The following is a 23,445-nucleotide window of genomic DNA, read 5'->3' on the forward strand; positions in this document are numbered from 1 at the left end:
ATATGTAAATATATACCTATATAATTTGGGATGTCTTCTTTATTCCTCAAGATTAACATGGCCTCATGTAGGAAAAACATTGCATGGATTAAAGATGGATTCAGATTTTCCCTCTCCTTTGCATTTCCCTAATAGTCTCTATGACTCTTTTGGCATCAGGGTCCTAGGAGATAACTGAGTGTCATCTTTCCTTCAAGTAAATTTCATAGCTGAGTCAGTGGGGCTTGGGTTCCTGGTTATAGCCAATGCAAATCTACATAAGGGGGAAGAACACTGTGTTCACTGCAATGGAGTACATGGTTCTACTAACTTGTAGGATATTTTATCTGTCAGTCACATTCTTGACAGAAGCTGGAGAGCAGTTAATTCAAGGTTAAAGTCTGACAAGGACTGGCACCCTGGGATTCTATTTGGCTGCCTGAAAGAAATTCTTATTTGTTGGCTATTTTCATCTTATTAGGAATAGCTTTGGGAGGATAAAACATATTGTCTCTATAGAGAAGGATATTTTTCTTCTTGTTTGCCAAGGCAAAACAGTATGTATCTTGTTAATCCAAGAAATACACAGAGCTATTTAGATATTTGGAGGTGAAGAATGTCCTTTGAAAATCAAGTTAGCAGTATTTGTGCATTATAAATCGGATTAGCCATCTGAAAGAGAAATCTTCCTGAAGGTTTCAAGAGTCTAGGGTTAGAATTTAGTAAGTAGAATCCTTATAAATTAAACTTTTTTTTTCTTATTCAGAGAGAGACTTTGAAAACACACACACACCCCTAGAGTGGATCCATTCTTGGTGAGCCAACAAAATCTGGCCTTACTAAACTATTTATAAATGTTATCTTATTGTTAGGTAGTAGTTAGTTGAAATATGAACCAATAATGTAGTCATGGGGTTTCTTTGAAATTGCCTTTAATGAACAATCAAGTGTAACTCGTAGAATAACAACAGGTATCCTAACCATGAATAAAAGGTGGAAAAAAAAAGGAGTCAATTAAGAAATATGTCAATAAGGAAAGATCAATGGTGCTAACTCCTGGCAGGGTCTACTGGGGTCATTGTAAAGTTAGGATTTATGGGCAGAGTTTTAGCAATGTATTTCAGAAGGCAAATTTCATTAATAGTAGAGGCACACTAATATGAAATCTTCCTGGTCATTGACCCCAACCCACATTAACATAACCTCGACTTGCAGATGAACCTCCCCAACACACACACACACAAACACACACACACACACAGTGGCCACCAAGACCATTCCAGAGAGGACCAACTGGGGTCAACTTTCCCTGATGTGAAGGAGGAGATATATATCTGATTGGTAAAGATTGCAGAAGGTGGAACCTGGCTCTCCTGGTAAATATCAAACAATAATAAATTAGGAAGCAGCATGTATCCTTTGTTGTTCTCTGCTCAGAGACCCTTCCTCCCTTGAGAATGTTTTTTTTTTTTTTTTCGGGGGGCGGTACCAGGGATTGAACTCAGGGGCACTTGACCTCTGAGCCACATCCCCAGTGCCTTGCTTTTGCTGAGGTTGGCTTTGAACTCACTGTCCTCCTGCCTCAGCCTCCGGAGCCGCTTGGATTCCAGGCATGTGCCACTGTGCCCAGATGAGAGTGCTCTTTGCTTGAACCCTACTTTACTTTTGCTTATAATGACATTTTCTTTTATGGCTTTTGTTCTGACTTTAAATTTTTGTTGGATCCAAAGAACTGAGGTTTAGAGTTTCAATTCCCCATTCTCCTTTGACATTATGAGACTTTTGGCAAAAGACAACAGGCTTTATTTTCCTAATCATTTGTGTCACAGGCCATAATATTTAAAATCAAAAAAATAAAACAAAAGAAATAGACTAAGTCATGGTTCTGATTAATTGGAACTGGGATTGGAATATGATAAATTAGGAACTCTTGAATATACATTTTGATTCTGGCAGAGTTCATAGAATCAAATGTTGATAATAAGTTTTTAATGTCCCCAAATTATTTATCTTTAGTCATTTCCTAAGCAAGTTGGAAAAGTATGCTAATATCTGCATATTTATGATGCAGGGTACCACACAGAAAGATCAGGAACTTCAATTTATTAAGAAAAAGGCATTGCATATTTTTGATGGACTAACTAGATTCTAATGAGCTTATAGATACCTTTATCCATATAGAAGGAGCAGTACCTAAGAATTAACAATTAACAAAGAATGTTAAATTAGCCATTTAATAAAAAAATGAAGCCCTTTATCTAGGACAAGAGCAGCAAAATACCTCATCCTGGAATCTTTCAACAAGTCTCTTGTAGTAGATGGAAAAATAATACTGTCTGGAAAATGGTAGAAACTAAAAAAATTATACAACATTGTTCTGAATCACGAGAAAAATCTCTTCTATGCATAGATAGAAACCTGTGTTAAGCATTTTAAGGCAAAAGTACTTATATTTATTAATAATAGTATTATCAAATTTGAGTCTGTCCACTAAGATCTGTCACATTCTGAATTTTTCTCAAGAAATAGAAAAGAAATAACATTAATTTCATAATGGTTTCCTCTATGTTTGCTCGAGAAGAAAAAGAAAAGACAAACATGTAATGATTTCTCCATTTGGAGCTTGCCTAGTTATTTCTTCTCTCTTACATGAATATATTCTCATGACATATAATCCTGCATTATAGATCTTATAGAAAGATTTTGAAGATTGGCTTTGTGTAATTTTTTTAACCAAACACAACTGATGAACTATGAGCAAATGCCACACGAATCCCCAAGGACAAAAGATTATAAACATTATGGTGATTTGTTATTCTTTTTCTGTTACTTGCTTATGTAGCATATTGGACTTATGCATATTCTCAGGTAAATTTGGATCTTGTCTAACAGTCAATATTGATATTCATAATCAAGTGATTTGACATATTGTTTCCCACAAGGGTCTATGTCAGAGTAATGAATTCCTGACACATGACTCTGCTGTGTTCATTGCAAATAGCAGTTTTCCATCAAAGCATTCTTTTGTATTGAACCTAGATGTGACCTTAAAATTTTCCTCCATCAGACACTTAAATCTGCCACTGTCAATTGATTGGCATTTGTGTATAAGATGAAACTTATTTGCCTTCCCTGGCAAAGCACAAAATTCCCTTGAATTTTTATTTAAGCTAAGGTTCTTTGAATATTTAATTATTCATGATATAATTGTGAACAGATGGCAGTCTACAAGTTATCTTCTTATCCTCTGTGAGAGGAAGTAAGATCTTGCAAATCTCTCCTTATGGGACATATGATCAATGCTTAGACACTTCTCATTTTTCAAATTTATGAATGACCTCCTTGTAGAATGCCAATGCAGTGCTTATGTGCTCTAAGGGAGGGGGGTCAAATCAATTGGAATAAGTTGAAGAGATTAGTGAGTGAACACTAACTTGGTGACATGTTAGTGATTTTTGAAAACTTGTCTTAGATTTAATAGCCAAGTCACTAGCAAAAAAAAAAAAATGCCATTTTTTTTCTGTTGAAAGAATAATATCTGAGTATTGCATCAAAAATAACTCCAGGAGATCCAAGAATTCTGAAAAGCTTTCCTGGAAGCCTTTTGAAAAATAATATATGACTAGGTAGACATATTTAATTATATGTGTTCTTTTTTACCTTAAAACTTTAAAATACTTAGGAAACTACTGGGTTAGGTATAACGCCAACACCTTGGTAGAACCTGAGGTTTCATTCCTGCTCAGTTACTACACTAGAGAAATTCCCTATGGGGAAATGTGGTGATGTCCATCTTAAATCAAGGTCACCAGTGTCATTGTCCTTGGAGTCAATGCATTAATAAAATCATTACTAGACAAAGTAGCATGTAGAAATCAGTAATGGAGAACATGCATGGTCATCTTCCATGAAATGGAGATTATACTGCTAGATGCCGTAATTGGAGCTGACTCTGTTCAAGTACTATGATTAGGTGCTGAACATTTTCAATTTTCCCCTCACTTTCAGTATTTGATAATTAAAAATGTAGGGTTTTATTCAGAAGAATAGTTACCTCAATGTAACTATTTGGTTCCAGTTGTTGAACAGATGTTTCCCTAGAAATATAGGTAGTAGAGATCAAAGCCATCAACTCTTAGCCACAGATTAATACAGTCAGTATTTGTAATATAATTTAGACCTAGATACAAATCCTGCAGTCTTATCACATTTTTATTTAACTCTACAAAAAGCTTTGCGTTATGGTAGTAGGAAATTTTCCTTCCCTTTAAAGAGAAACAACTTTCCAGGGTTTTGTCTGTTCTTATGGATTCATCACCTAATTCCTTATGTGACTGGAAAAAGTCACAATTAGTAAATGCCAAGTGACTTTAAAGAGCACCATTTAATTCAATAACTACTCTAAGGATATATTTCAAAGTTTATTTTACCTTCCAAAAACTTTTCTGGAAACCATAGGAAAAAAATAATCCAAGAAACCATGTTTAATTATGTTTGTGTTTTATAAAACCTCTAAATATTAGCTCTTCATTTTTAAATCTGAAAAGTCTTAATATTTCTGTCCTTAAACCCCACTCCCAATCTTAGTCCTTCCGCAGTAATTCATGAAAAATGCTTCAGTATTACCCTTCAGTTAGTCCTTCTGCATTAATTCATGAAAAATGCTCCAGTATTACCCTTTGTTGTAAACTGGTGATTTATCTCTTTGTCAACATTGGCTTCCCCACCTTGTTGTCTCTACCAGCATCTTCGTCCCTGACTCTGGCTTCAACTCTTGCAACAAAAGAAGCTGAATTGAGCAAATGTTGTATACAGAACACTGCACAAGATAGTTGTGAGGAGAATGAATCATAAATGAAGCCAGATTCCTTGCCATTAAAATTTTACTATCTTCTAAAGGATACAAAATAGAATCTACCTACTACCTACAAAACACGTGTATGCACATGCACACGCGCGCGCGCGCACACACACACAGGGAAAACTGAAAATCTAAATGAGTATATAAAGCTAAGTATGAAGATAAACAGCAATCTTTGTTTATAGATGGCAGAACAAAACTTTATCTCATTACATATACACACATTTGCACATATACACTCTCACACACATGCAAACTTGATGCCTTTCTTTTTTGTAAAAATTGCAAGGATTAAGCTGCCATCTGTCACAAGGAGAATTTTCATTGTGACTATTTCATTAATTTTACATGATGTACAACAGCAAGTTGATCTGTGTACTGTTAAGTATTTTTGTAATTAAAACTCCATCCTACTTGTCAACATAAATGAATAGCACTCATTCTCCCTAATGTAAGATCCTTTGCTTTTAATCTTTTTTGTTTGTTTGTTTCATTGTACAGTCATTAAACCACAACTTCACAACCAAGACACAGGACAGCCCAGCTTAATTTGTGACCTAGAATTCATACTCAAAATGTTTGTTGACGCAAATTTGCATGATAAGCAAAGCAAACAAACAAACAAACAAAAAATCCAGTGTGCCTGGCTTTACTGATATTCCTGGATGAAATGAGGTCCTGTGTTCCACATTCCCCATCGTCTGGGGGAGGTCTCCTAAATTTCAATTAGAACTTGGAGGGAGAAGCTTGGAAAATAGATTTTTAAAAAAGAAACTAGTGAAAGTCTCATAAATGGACAGGGATGGCCAGAGAAAACAATGCAAAACCACTGAGCTTCCTGGCATCCTGAGGACTGATGAGTTAGAAAAAGAGGCAAAAGAAACAAAAGTATACTACAAAGCTTGGCTAAGCTCACCTCTGTCATTAAACCATGAAAATACAGGAATAAAAATGCCACTGTGAAACTATAGTGACCCCTGACATGTATTGCATCTCTTCTCCTAATTAGACTCATATTTTCAAAGAGTCTTTGAAAAGTTGTCTGTGTTATACTAGTGAAATCTAATTTGAGCAAGCTAATTGTCACAAAATCATTAAGGCTTCTTTCTTTTTGTCTTAATGTTGTAGAACATTGTGGAATGCAACCAAATGGCATTCCCAAAGAGCTATGGTAGAGAGAAAAGAAGTACAGGCTTGTATTCTTCACTGTGTTCACTAGGTAGAGATCTTAGGTAAGTTTCTCCCCTTTACTCTCTCATCTTTTTTTTTTTGTTCTCAACTATATCCTTTTGTGCTTTTTTAAAGGGTATTTTTACTTTGGTTATCTTTTCTCTCAAACGTAATCTGTGTGTATGGAGTCATTGCTGTAGGTTCTATTCCCTATCTTAGTTTAAAAAAAAAAGTCAAATGAAACTCTACTGTGACCTTATATCCCTGTAATTAACATCCATTCAAATCACACTTCTAGAAAAAGTTGTCTTATCAGTTTCTATTTCTATTTTCTTATTTAGTTTCTTTTAAAAAATCATTCCACCAAAACTACCATAGTGAGTATAGTAACCCTTATGTTATGGAATGCAAATGATGCTTTTCTAGACTAAGATACCACATCACCCTGGGACACTTTCCTAGTCAGCTATTCCTTCATGATGTGCTTCTGGTCTCCTCATGCCTGTTGGTTGCCTCTTGTCAGGGTTTTTTTCCCCTCTTTCTTTAATGAATTTCTCTCCTCCACCCTAGACTATCTCTTTCATTTCCATGGCTATGTAAACATTTTTGGTGCTGGCTTCCAATCTTTCTCCCCAAGAGATTCTTTCATAGATCCTGGCAATATCAGGAGAATTTTTAAATGAGGAACCAAATCACAAGTCACAACAAAACTTCTATATCCACAAAAAGTGATCATTGCAACTTCCAGGAGTAATACTGAGCTCTCAGGCATGGATATAGCAAAGTCAGGTAGTGGAATGTGTGGACTCTGGGTCAGATTAACATTGTATCTCTACTGCTAATGTAATTTCCCAGTGCCTCAGTTTTTTCACTTGCAACAAGGGGATGATAGTAGGACCTACATCATAGCACTGATATAAAGGTGAGTTAATAGGTACAAAGTACTTAGATGAGTATCTACCCTATAGTAAAAAATATTTGTGAGAAACTGTGAAGGTCTGAGATTTTACCTTACATGGCAGCTAACAAGGTAGCATGTTACTGTTTCATAGACGTTGGCAGATGACAAAAGACTTCTGGACCAGAAACAAAGAATTTAATACTCTTGGCAGAACAAAGACTATGGGCATAATGTTTGTATGATTTCTTCTTTCCTCCCAAGCCCCATGGGGCTGAGGTAGAGGGGACAAGATGGGTGTTACTCAGCTTTATTTTCATGGCTGAAAAATTCCAAGTTTAGGGAATCTGACTTTCCATAATGGGGGCTGAGGCATACCTACCTTTTGCCATTATCTTTATTAGACTGGAAAGTATGGAAATCTGCTCTTGGCTCAGGAGGAAGACACTGGTTCTATCTCCCAAGGCTGTTTGCTATATTAGCATCTTTGAAAAGGTAGTATGGACCAAAAGAACAATTCCAGACTTCTGAAATGTGAGCAAATGTGAGGCCCATCAGAAACTTTGAACATTATTACTGTCAGAAAATAATGAGCCATCTCCTTAGCAGATTACCCTACTTACCTGTTCCTCCTTCATGTTCCTCCACAGTAATGTGTATGTTGTAAATTTATCATGTCTAATATGGAATAGTTTGTTTATAATACCTTCTTTTGCCATATTATGAAATTCTTGAGAGAAAGTATTATAACCTATTCATCTTCTATATTCTTGCCATACCCCTTTCAGCTTCTAGACAAGTGATTAAAATAGTCAGTGCTCAATGAATGTTGAATTATTTATAACTGAAAAATTCAAGAAAGCTATAGCTGAGAAGACCTCTTTTGAGGTTGTGATAAAAAAGCATTGTTATTATTTGAAAGGAACATGTAGCACTCAGGATAGTAGAGAGACATAAGGTTTTATTAAGGAAATCAACATTTAATTTTTTAAATATGAAAGATAGAATTAGAATGTTAATCCAGTGCTAATTTGAAAAAAATATTTTTTCATCTTCAGAATTTTATGGTAAATATTACGTTTAACCCTTAAGGCATTGAGAAGTTCTGTTTAGAGTTATAATATTCTCTAGCTTCAAATTTATCCTGTTTAAAATGGATATATGGCACAAGAGTTCTTCATTCTTCTTTAGAACTGTCAGGAAATTCTTCAAGAGCCTAAGAACTGTGTCCCCAGGGGGTGAACAGACACCTATATATAGATCTATATTAGTCCACAGCTGTAATTCGCTTTGGTATCCATGGGGATGACAGGTGCTAAAGAAATGCAAGCTGATATTATGACACAAAGCTGAGCTATATGATTCTGCATTAAGCGGTTGGCATCAATAGAGTTTGATCTGATCTAAAGTACAGATAAGTTTGGAAAAAGAATGTTGTGTGCCTGTTCTGAGTTTAGGATGGTGTCAAATAGTGCCTCGGGAGGGAGTTCTGTTCTGATGGATGTAACTGAATATTTATGTCTTGGTTTCTGTTAATAGTAATAGTCAGGTACAAGGTCAGATTTGTTGATGTGAGTGAGAGGAGAATTGTCTACAACTGAGAAGTTCAGGTGGGTGGGAAGAGAAAAGAACATATCAAAGGTGGTATGTGGTGGTCAAAAGCCAGAACCTAGTGGAAAATTCCTTCAGCTCTGCTGTTCCCTGACTATAGAATCTTGGAGAAATTACAAGAATTATCAAAACTATCAAAAGTCCAGTTTCTTTGTAATATTTGACTTCTTGTGATGACTAAACAACTTAATAAGGTCTGTTTCCCTGCTTAGCCCAGTGTTGACACAGTGAGAAATAGTTTATAACTAGTATATGTATTTATTCAAGAAAAATTGACCTAAAGATAAGCATTTGTCTATCAAGTGGTTTACTTTTAACTGCTAAAAATGCTTTTCTTTAATTTCTGGATGAACCCTCTTAGTCCTGTTTCTCTTAGGGTTCTCCAGAATTTTGATTTTTTTTTTATCCTTTTTGCTTTACTCTGATGAGCAGGTCTCTGTCTATATTTAAATGAGATAAATGCACAAAACACATGTAAGATGATGCAAGTCCTCAGTAGATGTAGACATATGACTAACCCTAATTTCCAACCACTTTTCCATGTTTTCCTTCCTATACAAAACAGATTCATTCACCTGCTTTCTTCCTTGCTTCTTCTCTGTAAATTCCAGACCACACACCCTTTCCAGTTTTCTCATGGCTTCATGCAGACTGCTCCTCAAACCCCCAGTCAGACCCTACTGAGGAATCAAGGGCCTTTAACATTTCCATGAGCTGCATGCTCCTTTCTCTGATGATCAGTCATACTTGGTTTTCCTTTCAGCCATCCCACCTTGAATAACAATTGGGCATCTTTGTGTGAATGTCTTTTATGGTTCCTTTGGTAAACTGAACTGGTACTCAGTTTCCAGAGACCCTCATCGTTATACAGAATACATGTATGAAGATGTGAGGGGAAAAAAAAAAGAATTGGGTCACATCAGATTGGGTAGAGAGAAGTGAAGGGAGGGGAGGGGAGGGGAGGAAAGGAAGGACAGCAAAATAAAATAGACATTATTATTGCTGTGGGTATATATGTGACTGCATGACCAATGTGATTCTGCAACCTGTACACTCAGAAAAATGAGAAATTGGGCTGGGGATGTGGCTCAAGTGGTAATGCGCTCGCCTGGCATGCGTGCGGCCCCCGTTCGATCCTCAGCACCACATACAAACAAAGATGTGTCCGCCGAAAACTAAAAAAAAAAAATAAATATTAAAATTCTCTCTCCTCTCTCTCTCTCTCTCTCTCTCTCTTTAAAAATTATATCCCACCTGATTCAAATGTATGATATGTCAAGATCATTGTATTGTCATGTGTAACTAATTAAAACAAATTAAAAAAAAAGAAAATGTGGTGACTGAAATTGAGTCCCAAACAGTTGCAAATACTCATTATAATAATTTCAGCCATATCTGGCACAAGAACACAAATGCTTCCTGAGAGAAAAGTATTCTATATAGAATTAAGATCATTGCCTCAAAGCCGATATCAGCAAGTACATAGACATAAAACCCTTTTATCCTTTAGATCCTTATTTTGTTTCTTCAGTGAGAGCTAATTCTGGAAAGTTTGCTTTAAAAGCGCTCATTCATACAAGTGATGGTTAAAATGCAGTGTGGCAATTTAAGAGAACAGTAAGTGAACCTATCTTTCTGACAAGACTCACAAGAAATGTGAGCTACATACAGTGTGGGATATCCAAGACAGGAAAATGCTAAGAAGATGGTAAGACCACAAAGCCTCAGCTATTGGAAGAGGATGAGGTCAAGAGAGACGACAGAAAGATAAATTTAAAGAGTGAGGTGGGGAGGGTGAGAGAGGGAGAGGGAGGGAAGAAAGGAAGACAGAGAGGTAAGGGAAAGAAAAAGACTATGAATCCTGAAGGGAAGAAGAAAAACAGGGAGAGCAGCTGAAGTCTTTAAATATTTCATTAAAAGTTCACCACCTAAAAGTATTGTGTGTGTGTGCGAGTGCGTGCACGTGCATGCTTTAAAGTAGATTTCATATTTAATTTAATGAGAGTGAGAAGTACAGAAGAAAAGAAGGTTGCAAAGGGCTGTAGGAGTTACTGAGCTTAAATTGGGCTTCATGATTATGCATGTATGCTGTTATTTCTAGTCTTTTCAGAAAACATATGCAATGAATTCCCATACAGTGCTTTTGCAGACTGTAGCTTTTTTTCTGTTTGCATCTTCCCCTCCTCCTTACTTTTTAATTGTGTTTACACAAAGTAGGCTCTAATTTATGCCTAGAGCAACACAATTCCCTGCCTCAGCTATATTTTGCAAAATATAAACTAGTGAGGGGGTGGAGGGATATTGTGCTAACCTTGAAAAGCCTGTCAGCACATTCTTTCCCTGACTCAACTGGCCAGCTGCCTAATGGGAAAATGAACAGGGAAAGGAATTTGGTGGTATATTTAGTCATACAATTAATGCAGTGACTCTCCTGTCCAGAAGAGTGTGAAATGGAGAGGTTAAAATGCAAGATGGAGAAGACAAAATTGTATGGCTCACATGTTTTTCAATATTAAATGTTTGGTTTTAGAGATCAAATTTTTGTAGATAAAGGAAGGGAAGCAAAAGAAATTTATCCCTCATGAGAGCATTCAGAATGACATACTACACCCTGGGATATTTCTTATTCCCTCTATGCTCATTTGGTCATCATAATTTAACATGATTTGCAGAGGAGAAAAATTGAGACTCGTTTTTAGAGTTCAAGCAACTTGTCCAACTCAGAAGGAAATTGAAAACCAGTTTGGTTTGAGCCTCAAGTTCTATTTTCTACTTCCAAACTTTCTTGGTTAAAAAGAAATATGTGTAAGGTAACAGAAATAGCAGGTTCTAGAAATCACTATTGCTTTCCTTCCCTATAAATTTAATCAGGATGAAAGAGAAAAGCAGAAAAATAGTACCTGCAATTCATTGTTTTGAGAAAGTTTTGTAATAAGCTGGCCAGGTTTGAAAAAAAATAGTATTTATTATGTCTTTTGTTAATGACACATTGCCATTGAACTAAAACAGAAATTTTGGAAAATGTAGAAAACCAGAGATAAGAGAATAAAAATCATTAGTAAGCACACAGTTTTAGAATTTATGCTGGCTGCTATGATAAAGTCACTTAAAATTGAGTCAATTAAAGATTGTATAAGTTAATTTTTCTTTCATAGAAGAGTTCTAAGGACATTTCAGGTAGGGGTAGTAGTTTTGTCATCTTCAGTGTGGCTTCCAATATATCCAGCCACTATCATTCCATCCAGCAAGAAGAGAGGACAGAACCTTTGTGCAAAAAATTGTGGGCCAATGTTTCTACTCACATCTATTGCCAAGAACTAAATTATGGCCCATTTTAGACACAGGAAAGTATAGTTCTCAGATTACCTTTTCTTCTTCTAGTTCTAAGGAGAAGGATAGCATTTTAGTCCACTGAAGTTGCTATAAGAAAATAACTTAGTCTGCGTAATTGACAAACAGCAGAAGTTTATTTCTCTGAGTCTAAAAGCTAAGAAGTCCAAAATCAAAGTGCCAGTAGTCACTGGTGGGAGCTTGCTCTCTGCTCCCAAGGTGGCACCTCACTGTGTTTGCACATGAATGGGCCAGTCATCCCTATCACTCTCTTTCATAAGGGCACCAATCTCATTCATGAGAGCAGAGCCCTTATGATTTACTCACTTCTCTAAATCCCCTACCTCTTAATACGGTCACATTAGGTATTAGGTTCTAACATGAATTTGGAGAGAATACAAATATTCAGACCATCACCATTAGAATGGGTTTCAGAGGGAAATCATCTCCATTTTTAATAATAAATTATTTTTATTATATTTTCTATCCTTTAGAATCTTTTTGTTGTTGTTGTTGTTGTTACCACGGATAATACTCAGGGGCACTCAACCACTGAGCCACATCCCCAGCCCTATTTTGTATTTTTTTAAACATTTTAATTTGTTATATATGACAACAGAATGCATTACAATTCATACTACACTTATAGAGCACAATTTTTCTTATCTCTGGTTGTACACAAAGTATATTCACATCCTTGGTGTCTTCATACATGTACTTAGAGTAATAATGACCATTGCATTCCACTGTCTTTACTACCCCTATACTCCCTCCCTGCCCCTTCCTCCTCTTTTCTCCTTTGCCCTATCTAGAGTTCATTTAATCCTCCCATTCCCCCCACCCCCCACAACATATTATGAATGAGCATCCTTAAATCAGAGAAATCATTCAGCATTTGTTTTTTTGGGATCAGCTAATTTCACTTAGTATTATATTCTCCAGCTCCATCCATTTACCTGCAAATGCCATGATTTTATTCTCTTTTAATGCAGAATAATATTCCATTGTGTATATTATATTCCATTGTATATTTCACATTTTATTTATCCATTTATCTACTGATGTGGATCTAGGTTGATTCCACAGTTTAGCTATTGTGAATTGTGTTGCTATAAACATTGATGTGGCTGTGTCCCAGTAGTGTACTGTTTTTAAGTCCTTTGGGTATAGACCAAGGAATGGGATAGCTGGGTCAAAAGTGGTGGTTCCATTCCCAGTTTTCCAAGCATTCTCCATACTGTTTTCCATATTGGCTGCACCAATTTGCAGTCCCACCTGCAATGTATGAGTGTGTCTTTTTCCTCACTCCCTCGCCAACACTTATTGTTGTTTGTATTCTTAATAGCTGCCATTCTGACTGGAGTGAGATGAAATCTTACAGTAATTTTGATTTGCATTTCTATAATTGCTAGAGATGTTGAACATTTTTTCATATATTTGTTGATTGATTGTATATCCTCTTCTGAGAAGTGTCTGTTCAGTTCCTTGGCCCATTTATTGATTGGGTTATTTGTTTTTTTGGTGTTAAGATTTTTGAATTCTTTATATATTCTAGAGATTAGTGATGTATCTGATGTGCATGTGATAAGAATTTGTTCCCAATTCTATTCACCTCACTGATTGTTTCTTTTGCTGAGAAGAAGCTTTATAGTTTTAATCCATTCCACTTATTGATTCTTGATATTAATTCTTACACTATAGGAGTCTTATTATGAAAGTTGGGGCCTAATCCAACATGATGAAGATTGGAACCTACTTTTTCTTCTAATAGATTCAGTGTCTCTGACTTAATTCCTAGGTCCTTGATCCAGAAGAGGCTATCTTTTTTCCAATGTATATTTTTGGCGCCTTTGTCAAATACAAGCTAACTGTAATTATGTGGGTTAGTCTCTGTGTCCTCTATTCTGTACCATTGGTCTACAAGTCTATTTTTGTGCCAATATCATGCTGTTTTTATTAATATTGCTCTCTAGTAATAGTTCAAGGTCTGGTATAGTGATGCCACCTGCTTCACTCTTCTTGCTAAGGATTGCTTTACCTATTCTGGGTCTCTTATTTTTCCAGATGAATTTCATGACTGCTTTTTCCATTTCTATGAGGAATGTCATTGGGATTTTGATTGGAATTGCATTAAATCATTATAGTGCTTTTGGTAGTATGGTCATTTTGACAATATTAATTCTGCCTATCCAAGAACAAGGTAGATCTTTCCATCTTCTAAGGTCTTCTTTAATTTCTTTATTGTTTGATAGTTTTCATTATAGGGGTCTTTTACCTCTTTTGTTAACTTTATTTCCAAGTTTTTTTTGATGCTATTGTAAATAAGAGAGGATTTGTCACTGATATACAGAAAAGTCTTTGATTTATGGGTATTAATTTTGTATCTGGCTACTTTGCTAAATTCATTTACTAGTTCTAGAAGTTTTCTGGTGGAGTTTTATGGGTCTTCTAGGTATAGAATCATATTGTCAGCAAATAGTGATAATTTGAGTTCTTCTTTACCTATCCTATCCTGTTAATTTCTTTTGTCTATCTAATTGCACTGGCCAGAGTTTCAAGAACTATGTTAAAAAGAAGTGGTGATTGATTTCAGCTCTGATTTTAATTGTTTCCTGTCTTCTGCTTTTGGTGTTGACTTGTTCTTCTTTATCTAAGGCTTTAAGATGTAATGTTAAGTCATTTATTTGTTGACTTTTTTTTCTTTTAAGGAATGAACTCTATGAACTTTCCTCTTAGAACTGCTTTCATAGTGTCTCAGAGATTTTGATATGTTGTGTTTGTGTTCTCATTCACTTCTAAAATTTTTTTAATCTCTCCTTGATGTCTTCTGCAACCCATTGTTCATTCAGTAGCATATTATTTAGTCTCCAGGTATTGAAGTAGCTTTTATTTCTTATTTTATCATTGATTTCTAATTTCATTCCATTATGATCTGATAGAATGGGGGGTAGTATCTCTACTTTTTTATATTTGCTAAGAGTTGCTTTGTGGCATAATATATCGTCTATTTTAGAGAAGGATCCATGTGCTGCTGAGAAGAAAGTGTATTCACTTGTTGAAGAATGAAATATTCTCTATATGTCAGTTAAGTCTAAGTTATTGATTGTATTATTGAGTTCTATAGTTTCTTTATGAATAAAGAAATAAATAAACTTTTGTTTGGAACATCTATCCAGTGGTGAAAGAGGTGTGTTAAAGTCCCCCAAAATTATTGTGTTGTGTTCTATTTGACTCTTGAACTTCAGAAGAGTTTGTTTGTTGAATGTAGATGCTCCATTGTTTGGGGCATATATATTTATAATTGTTATGTCTTGCTGAGGTATGGTTCCCCTGAGCAGTATGTAGTGTCCTTCTTTACCCCTTTTGATCAACTTTAGCTTGAAATCTACATTATTTGATATGAGGATGGAAACTTCTGTTTGCTTCCACAGTCCAGGTGAGTGGTATGATTTTTCTCAACCTTTCACCTTCAGTCTGAGGTTGTCTTTTCCTATGAGATGAGTCTCTTGGAAGCAGTATATTATTGGGTTATTATTTTTGATCATATCTTCTAGTCTATGTCTTTTTATTGGTAAGTTTAGGCCATTTACATTCAGGGTTATAATTGAGAAATAATTTGTGTTCCCAGCCATTTTGTTTATTTTTGGTATTCAACATGACTTGGTTTCTCCTATGATTAGTTTTTCCTTTAGTGTAATACCTCCCTCTGCTGATTTTCATCAATTATTTTCATTTCCTCTTCATGGAATATTTACTGAGGATTTCTGTAGTGCAAACTTTCTAGTTGTAAATTCTTTTAACTTTTGTTTATCATGGAAGGTTTTATTTTATCATCAAATCTAAAGCTTAATTTTGCTGGATATAAGATTCTTGGTTGGCATCCATTTTCTTTCAGAGCTTGGTATATGTTGTTCCATGATCTCCTGGTTTTGAGGGTCTGGGTTGAAAAATCTATTGAGATCCAAATTGGTCTCCCCATATATGTGATCTGACTTCTCTCTCTTGCAACTTTTAAAATTCTATCCTTATTCTGTACCCTAGGCATTTTCATTACAATGTGCCTTGGTATAGAACTGTTGTAATTTTGTACATTTGGTGTCCCATAAGCCTCTTGTATTTGGTTTTCCAGTTCATTCTTCATTCTTGGAAAATTTTCTGATATTATCTCATTGAAGAGATTGTACATTCCTGTGGTTTGAAACTCTGTGCCTTCCTCTATCCCAACAACTCTTATATTTGGTCTTTTGATGCTGTCCCATAATTCTTGGATGATCTGCTCATGGTTTCTTACTATCTTCACTGTGTGGTCAACTTTATTTTTACAGATTGTATACTTTGTCTTTATTATCTAACGTTCTTTCTTCCAAGTGATCTAGTCTGTTTGTTATGCTTTCTATTGAGGTTTTTTAATTTGGTTTATTGTTTCCTTCATTTCAAGGATTTCTGACTGTTTATTTTTTTCAGAGTCGCTATCTCTCTCTTATTTGCTCTCTTATATCTTTGTTGGAGTGATCAATTTTTGCGTGTATTTGTACATTTAGGTCATTCTTTAAATCACAGATTATTTTATTTATGAACTTCTGAATTCCTTCTCTGACATTTCATCAACTTTGCCGTCCATGGGTTTTGTTACTATAGTATCCTGGTTTGTTTGGGGCACTTTCCTCCCTTGTTTGTTCAAGTTGTCTATGTGTCTTCCTTTCTTGCAGTGTGGATCTTGAGATACTATAGTTTCTACCATATATTCTTGTAGTACCTGTGAAGATTATGTGTACCCCACCTTGATGTTGGGTTTCCAGACCCTGTTTGTGTCACTCAATGTATACTACTGCAACTAAAGCTGGTGGCGGCAATAGCCAAGGTAACTTGAGGTGCCCCAAGATGGATGCAACGTCTTACAGAGATGGGGATAAAAAGGTGGGTCTTACACTGTCTTTGACATGCCTTCTCTGAGATGTAGCTGCTTCTAGGCCCTGTCCATTGTCAAAAGGTAGGGGCTACTGCATGGAGAAAGGCTATGGTGATGTCTGCAGTGTCCCAAGATAGAAGTTGGTTAGGTTTGAGATCTCAGGTGTTGGGGGGTGGTGAACTCGGACCTACCCTGGGCCTGGGTCCCGTGGATGTTGGTGTAGGCTGATCTGGGCCAGGCCTAGGCTCTGACAGTGTTCAGCTGATTGGAAGAGGCAGTCCTGTTCCAGAGCCTGAGCTCCGGCAGCTGTCTGAGGGTGGCAGGATGGTCCTGAGTGGTCCCTATTTTGTATTTTATTTAGAGACAGAGTCTTACTGAGTTGCTTAAACGCTTCACCATTGCTGAGGCTGGCTTTGAACTGACCGTCCTCCTGCAGCCTCCCTACTGCACCTGGCCTTTGGAATCTTTTTTTACAAACAGTTCTTGGAATGTAATCTAGGGTCTTGTGCATGGTAGGCAAGTGCTTTTCCATGGCATTACATTCCCAGTTTCATATCCCTATAGAATTGTAATAGGAATACCTATACCTACATAAGAACAGAATTAGGATCATATTATACTTATTGTCTTGTAACATGTTTTTCATTAAGCAAGTGTTCTGGCAATATTGTTCTATGTTATTAAGTATTTTGCTTTATATCACTAAAATATAGCAGCATGGCCCTTCATCTTTTTAAAAAAATTTTTTTATTATTAGTTGTTCAAAACATTACAAAGCTCTTGACATCTCATATTTCATACATTTGATTCAAGTGGATTATGAACACCCATTTTTACCCCATATACATATTGCAGAATCACATCGGTTACACATCCACTTTTTTACATACTGCCATACTAGTGTATGTTGTATTCTGCTGCCTTTCCTATCCTCTACTATCCCCCCTCCATTCCCCTCACCTCCCCTCCCATCTTCTCTCTCTACCCCATCTACTGTAATTCATTTCTCTCTCTTGTTTTATTTTCCCCTTTCCCCTCAATTCCTCTTATATGTAATTTTGTATAACAATGAGGGTCTCCTTCCTTTACCATGCAATTACCCTTCTCTCTCCCTTTCCCTCCCCCCCCTCGTCTGTGTTTAATGGTGATCTTCTTCTCATGCTGTTCCTCCCTGCTCTGTTCTTAGTTGCTCTCCTTATATCAAAGATGACATTTGGCATTTGTTTTTTAGGGATTGGCTAGCTTCACTTAGCATAATCTGCTCTAGTGCCATCCATTTCCCTGCAAATGCCATGATTTTGTCATTTTTTAGTGCTGAGTAGTACTCCATTGTGTATAAATGCCACATTTTTTTATCCATTCATCTATTGAAGGGCATCTAGGTTGGTTCCACAGTCTAGCTATTGTGAATTGTGCTGCTATGAACATCATTGTAACAGTGTCCCTATAGTATGTTCTTTTAAGGTCTCTAGGGAAAAGTCCAAGAAGGGGAATAGCTGGGTCAAATGGTGGTTCCATTCCCAGTTTTCCCAGGAATCTCCATACTGCTTTTCAAATTAGCCGCACCAATTTGCAGTCCCACCAGCAATATACAAGTGTACCCTTTTCCCCACATCCTCGCCAGCACTTGTTGTTGTTAGACTTCATAATGGCTGCCAATCTTACTGGAGTAAGATGGTATCTTAGGGTGGTTTTGATTTGCATTTCTTTGACTGCTAGAGATGGTGAGCATTTTTTCATGTACTTGTTGATTGATTGTATATCCTCCTCTGAGAAGTGTCTGTTCAGGTCCTTGGCCCATTTGTTGATTGGGTTATTTGTTTTCTTATTGTTTAATTTTTTGAGTTCTTTGTATACTCTGGATATTAGGGCTCTATCTGAAGTGTGAGGAGTAAAGATTTGTTCCCAGGATGTAGGCTCCCTATTCACCTCTCTTATTGTTTCTCTTGCTGAGAAAAAACTTTTTAGTTTAAGTAAGTCCCATTTGTTGATTCTTGTTATTAACTCTTGTGCTATGGGTGTCCTATTAAGGAATTTGGAGCCTGACCCCACAGTATGTAGATTGGAGCCAAGTTTTTCTTCTATCAGACACAGAATCTCTGATTTGATATCAAGCTCTTTGATCCATTTTGAGTTAACTTTTGTGCATGGCAAGAGGAGGGGATTCAGTTTCATTTTGTTGCATATGGATTTCCAGTTTTCCCAGCACCATTTGTTGAAGATGCTATCCTTCCTCCATTGCATGCTTTTAGCCCCTTTATCAAATATAAGATAGTTGTAGTTTTGTGGATTGGTTTCTGTGTCCTCTATTCTGTACCATTGGTCCACCCGCCTGTTTTGGTACCAGTACCATGCTGTTTTTGTTACTATTGCTCTGTAGTATAGTTTGAAGTCTGGTATCGCTATACCGCCTGATTCACACTTCCTGCTTAGCATTGTTTTTGCTATTCTGGGTCTTTTATTTTTCCATATGAATTTCATGATTGCTTTCTCTATTTCTACAAGAAATGCCGTTGGGATTTTGATTGGCATTGCATTAAACCTATAGAGAACTTTTGGTAATATCGCCATTTTGATGATGTTAGTTCTGCCTATCCATGAACAGGGTATATTTTTCCATCTTCTAAGATCTTCTTCTATTTCTCTCTTTAGGGTTCTGTAGTTTTCATTGTATAAATCTTTCACCTCTTTTGTTAGGTTGATTCCCAAGTATTTTATTTTTTTTGAGGATATTGTGAATGGAGTGTTTTTCCTCATTTCCGTTTCAGAAGTTTTGTCGCTGATATACAGAAATGCCTTTGATTTATGTGTGTTGATTTTATATCCTACCACTTTGCTGAATTCATTTATTAGTTCTAGTAGTTTCTTTGTAGACCCTTTTTGGTCTTCTAGGTATAGAATCATGTCATCAGCAAATAGTGATAATTTAAGTTCTTTTCCTATTTTTATGCCTTTAATTTCTTTCGTCTTTCTAATTGCTCTGGCCAGTATTTCGAGAACTATATTGAATAGAAGTGGTGATAGAGGGCATCCCTGTCTTGTTCCAGATTTTAGAGGGAATGCCTTCAATTTTTCTCCACTCAGAATGATGCTAGCCTGAGGCTTAGCATAGATAGCTTTTACAATGTTGAGGTAAGTTCTTGTTATCCCTAGTTTTTCTAGTGTTTTGAACATAAAGGGATGCTGTACTTTGTCGAATGCTTTTTCTGCATCTATTGAGATGATCATGTGGTTCTTATCTTTAAGTCTATTGATGTGGTGAATAACATTTATTGATTTCCATATATTGAACCATCCTTGCATCCCAGGGATGAATCCTACTTGATCATGGTGCACAATTTTTTTGATCTGTTTTTGTATCTGATTCACCAGAATTTTATTGAGGATTTTTGCATCCAAGTTCATTAGAGATATTGGTCTGTAGTTTTCTTTCTTTGAGGTGTCTTTGTCTGGTTTCGGAATCAGGGTGATGTTGGCCTCATAGAATGAATTTGGAAGAGCTCCCTCTTTTTCTATTTCCTGAAATAACTTGAAAAGTATTGGTATTAATTCTTCTTTAAAGGTTTTGTAAAACTCTGCTGTATACCCATCTGGTCCTGGGCTTTTCTTGGTTCGTAGTCTTTTGATGGCTTCTTCTATTTCATCCATTGATATTGGTCTGTTCAAATTGTGTGTATCCTCCTGACTCAGTCTGGGCAAATCATATGACTTAAGAAATTCATCGATGTCTTCACTATCTTCTATTTTATTGGAATATAGGGTTTCAAAATAATTTCTAATTGTCTTCTGTATTTCTGTAGCATCTGTTGTGATATTGCCTTTTTCATCCCGTATGTTAGTAATTTGAGTTCTCTCTCTTCTTCTCTTTGTTAGCATGGCTAAGGGTCTGTCGATCTTATTTATTTTTTTTGAAGAACCAACTTTTAGTTTTTTCAATTTTTTCAATAGTTTCTTTTGTTTCAATTTCGTTGATTTCCACTCTGATTTTAATTATTTCTTGCCTTTTTTTTTTGCCTTATTTGCTGTTGTTTTGCTCTTCCTTTTCTAGGGCTTTGAGATGAAGTGTGAGCTCATTTATTTGTTGTTTTTTTCTTTTTTTGAGGAATGACTTCCAGGCAATGAATTTCCCTCTTAAAATTGCTTTCATTGTGTCCCATAGATTCTGATATGTTGTGTCTGTATTTTCATTTATCTCTAAGAATTTTTTGATTTCTTCCTTTATGTCTTCTGTAACCCATTGATCATTCAGAAACATATTGTTCATTTTCCATGTGATGTAGGATTTTTCCTTCCTTCTTTTATCATTGATTTCCAGTTTCATTCCATTATGATCAGATAAGATACATGGTATTATCTCCACACCTTTATATTTACTGAGGGTTGCCCTATGGCATAATATATGGTCTATTTTTGAGAAGGATCCATGTGCTACTGAGAAAAAAAGTATATTCACTTGATGATGGTTGATATATTCTATATATGTCAGTTAAGTCTAGGTTATTGATTGTGATATTGAGTTCTATAGTTTCTTCATTCAAATTTTGTTTGGAGGATCTGTCCAATGGTGAGAGAGGTGTGTTGAAGTCACTCATAATTATTGTGTTGTGGTCTATTTGATTTTTGAACTTGAGGAGAGTTTGTTTTATGAACGTTTGAGCACCATTATTTGGTGCATAAATATTGATAATTGTTATGTCTTGTTGGTGAGTGGTTCCTTTTAACAGTATATAATGTCCTTCCTTATCCCTTTTGATTAACTTAGTCTTGAAGCGATTTTATTCGATATGAGGATGGCCACCCCTGCTTGCTTCTGAGGACCGTGTGTGTGGCATGATTTTTCCCAACCTTTCACCTTCAGTCTGTGTATGTCTTTTCCAATCATATGTGTCTCCTGGAGGAAGCATATTGTTGGATTTGTTTTTTTAATCCATGTTACCAGCCTATGTTGCTTTATCAGTGAGTTTATGCCATTAACGTTTGGAATTACTATTGGTATATGGTTTGTACTTCCAGCCATGTTTGATTAATTATCTTTTTTAAAAAAATTTGGTTTGTTTCTTTATGATTAGCTTCCCCCCCCCTTGCTTTACTGAGGTACTTCCCACTGTTGGTTTTGGTTATTTTTTTTTTCATTTCTTCCTTGTGTAGTATTTTGCTCAATATGCTTTGCAATGCTGGTTTTCTGGCTGCAGATTCTTTTAACTTTTGTTTATCATGAAAGATTTTTATTTTGTTGTCGTACCTGAAGCTTAATTTTGCTGGATACAAAATTCTTGGTTGGCATCCATTGTCTTTCAGTGTTTGAAATACATTGTTCCAGGATCTTCTCGCTTTCAGCGTCTGTGATGAAAAATTCGCCATTAACCTTATTGGTTTGCCCCTGAATGTAATCTGCCTCCTTTCTCTTGTAGCTTTTAATATTTTCTCTTTGTTCTGTATATTGGATATCTTCATAACAATGTGTCTTGGCGTTGGTCTACTTCGATTTTTTATGCTCGGTGTCCTGTATGCATCTAAAATTTGTACATCCATTTCCTTTTTTTATATCTGGAACGTTTTCTATAATTATTTCATTCAACAGATTGCTCATTCCCTTGGTTTGGACCTCTATACCTTCCTCTATCCCGATGACTCTTAAGTTTGGTTTTTTTATGTTATCCCATATCTCTTGGATGTTTTTCTCATGATTTCTTACCAGCCTTTCTGAGTTGGCTAGACTCTTTTCAAGATGATATATTTTGTCTTCATTATCTGACGTTCTGGCTTCTACTTGCTCCACTCTGCTAGTGATACTCTCATTTGAGTTTTTAATTTGGTTTATAGTTTCCTTCATTTATAGGATTATTGTTTGATTTTTTTATAATCTCTATCTCCTGATAAAGATGCTTATTTGCTTCTTTTATGTGTTTATGTAATTCATTTTCAATGTGCTCTTTCATTGTTTGAATTTGTTGTCTCATGTCCTCTTTTAGATTCCATTCCATCTGTCTAAGGTATTCCTTGAGTTCTTTATTTGACCATTCTTCTGATGCCTCTAGGTCCTCCTGTATATTTAGGCTGTCCTGCATTGTTTGTACTCCTTTTCTTCCTTGCTTTTTCATGCTGCTCATGTTACTTCTTGTTCTGTTTGACTGCTGAGTTACTGTTTACTCCTATAAATTTATTTGGTTTTGTGTGTTTCTGGGGTCTCTCTCTTTTGTGATGGGAGACTATGACTAGAGATGATGAGTTTTGTTGCACTTTAATGCAGATTCATTCGTTTCCTAAACTGTGTATGGATTCTGATGGCATATAGCGGTCTGCGGTTTGGTCTTGGGACTTATATTTAGGTCGAATTATATGATGGTATTGAGGTTGGTATCTCTTGGCAACCTTGGAAGGTTGCTCTACTGACGAGGAATATTAACAGGAGAATGTTCTGGAGTATTTGGGGGTAGCTAGGGACTTGGTAGCACTATATAACGCCTCGGAACATTTACCTATACATATTTAGTAAATTACACATAAACAGCATCGTGATGCTTGGGAGGAAAGGTATTAGAAGGGGAGGGAAGGAGTCACTAAAGAGAATGAGAGTAAACAGGTAGAATTCAAGGAAAGGGGAATAAGGAAATTGAAAAGACAAAAGAAAAAAATAGAAAATAAAAAACAGGAAAAAATTAAAAAAATAATTAAAAAAATAAAAAA

Source organism: Marmota marmota, unplaced genomic scaffold (genome assembly GCF_001458135.2).
Source record: "Marmota marmota marmota unplaced genomic scaffold, marMar, whole genome shotgun sequence".
NCBI classification, from domain to species: Eukaryota; Metazoa; Chordata; class Mammalia; order Rodentia; family Sciuridae; genus Marmota; species Marmota marmota.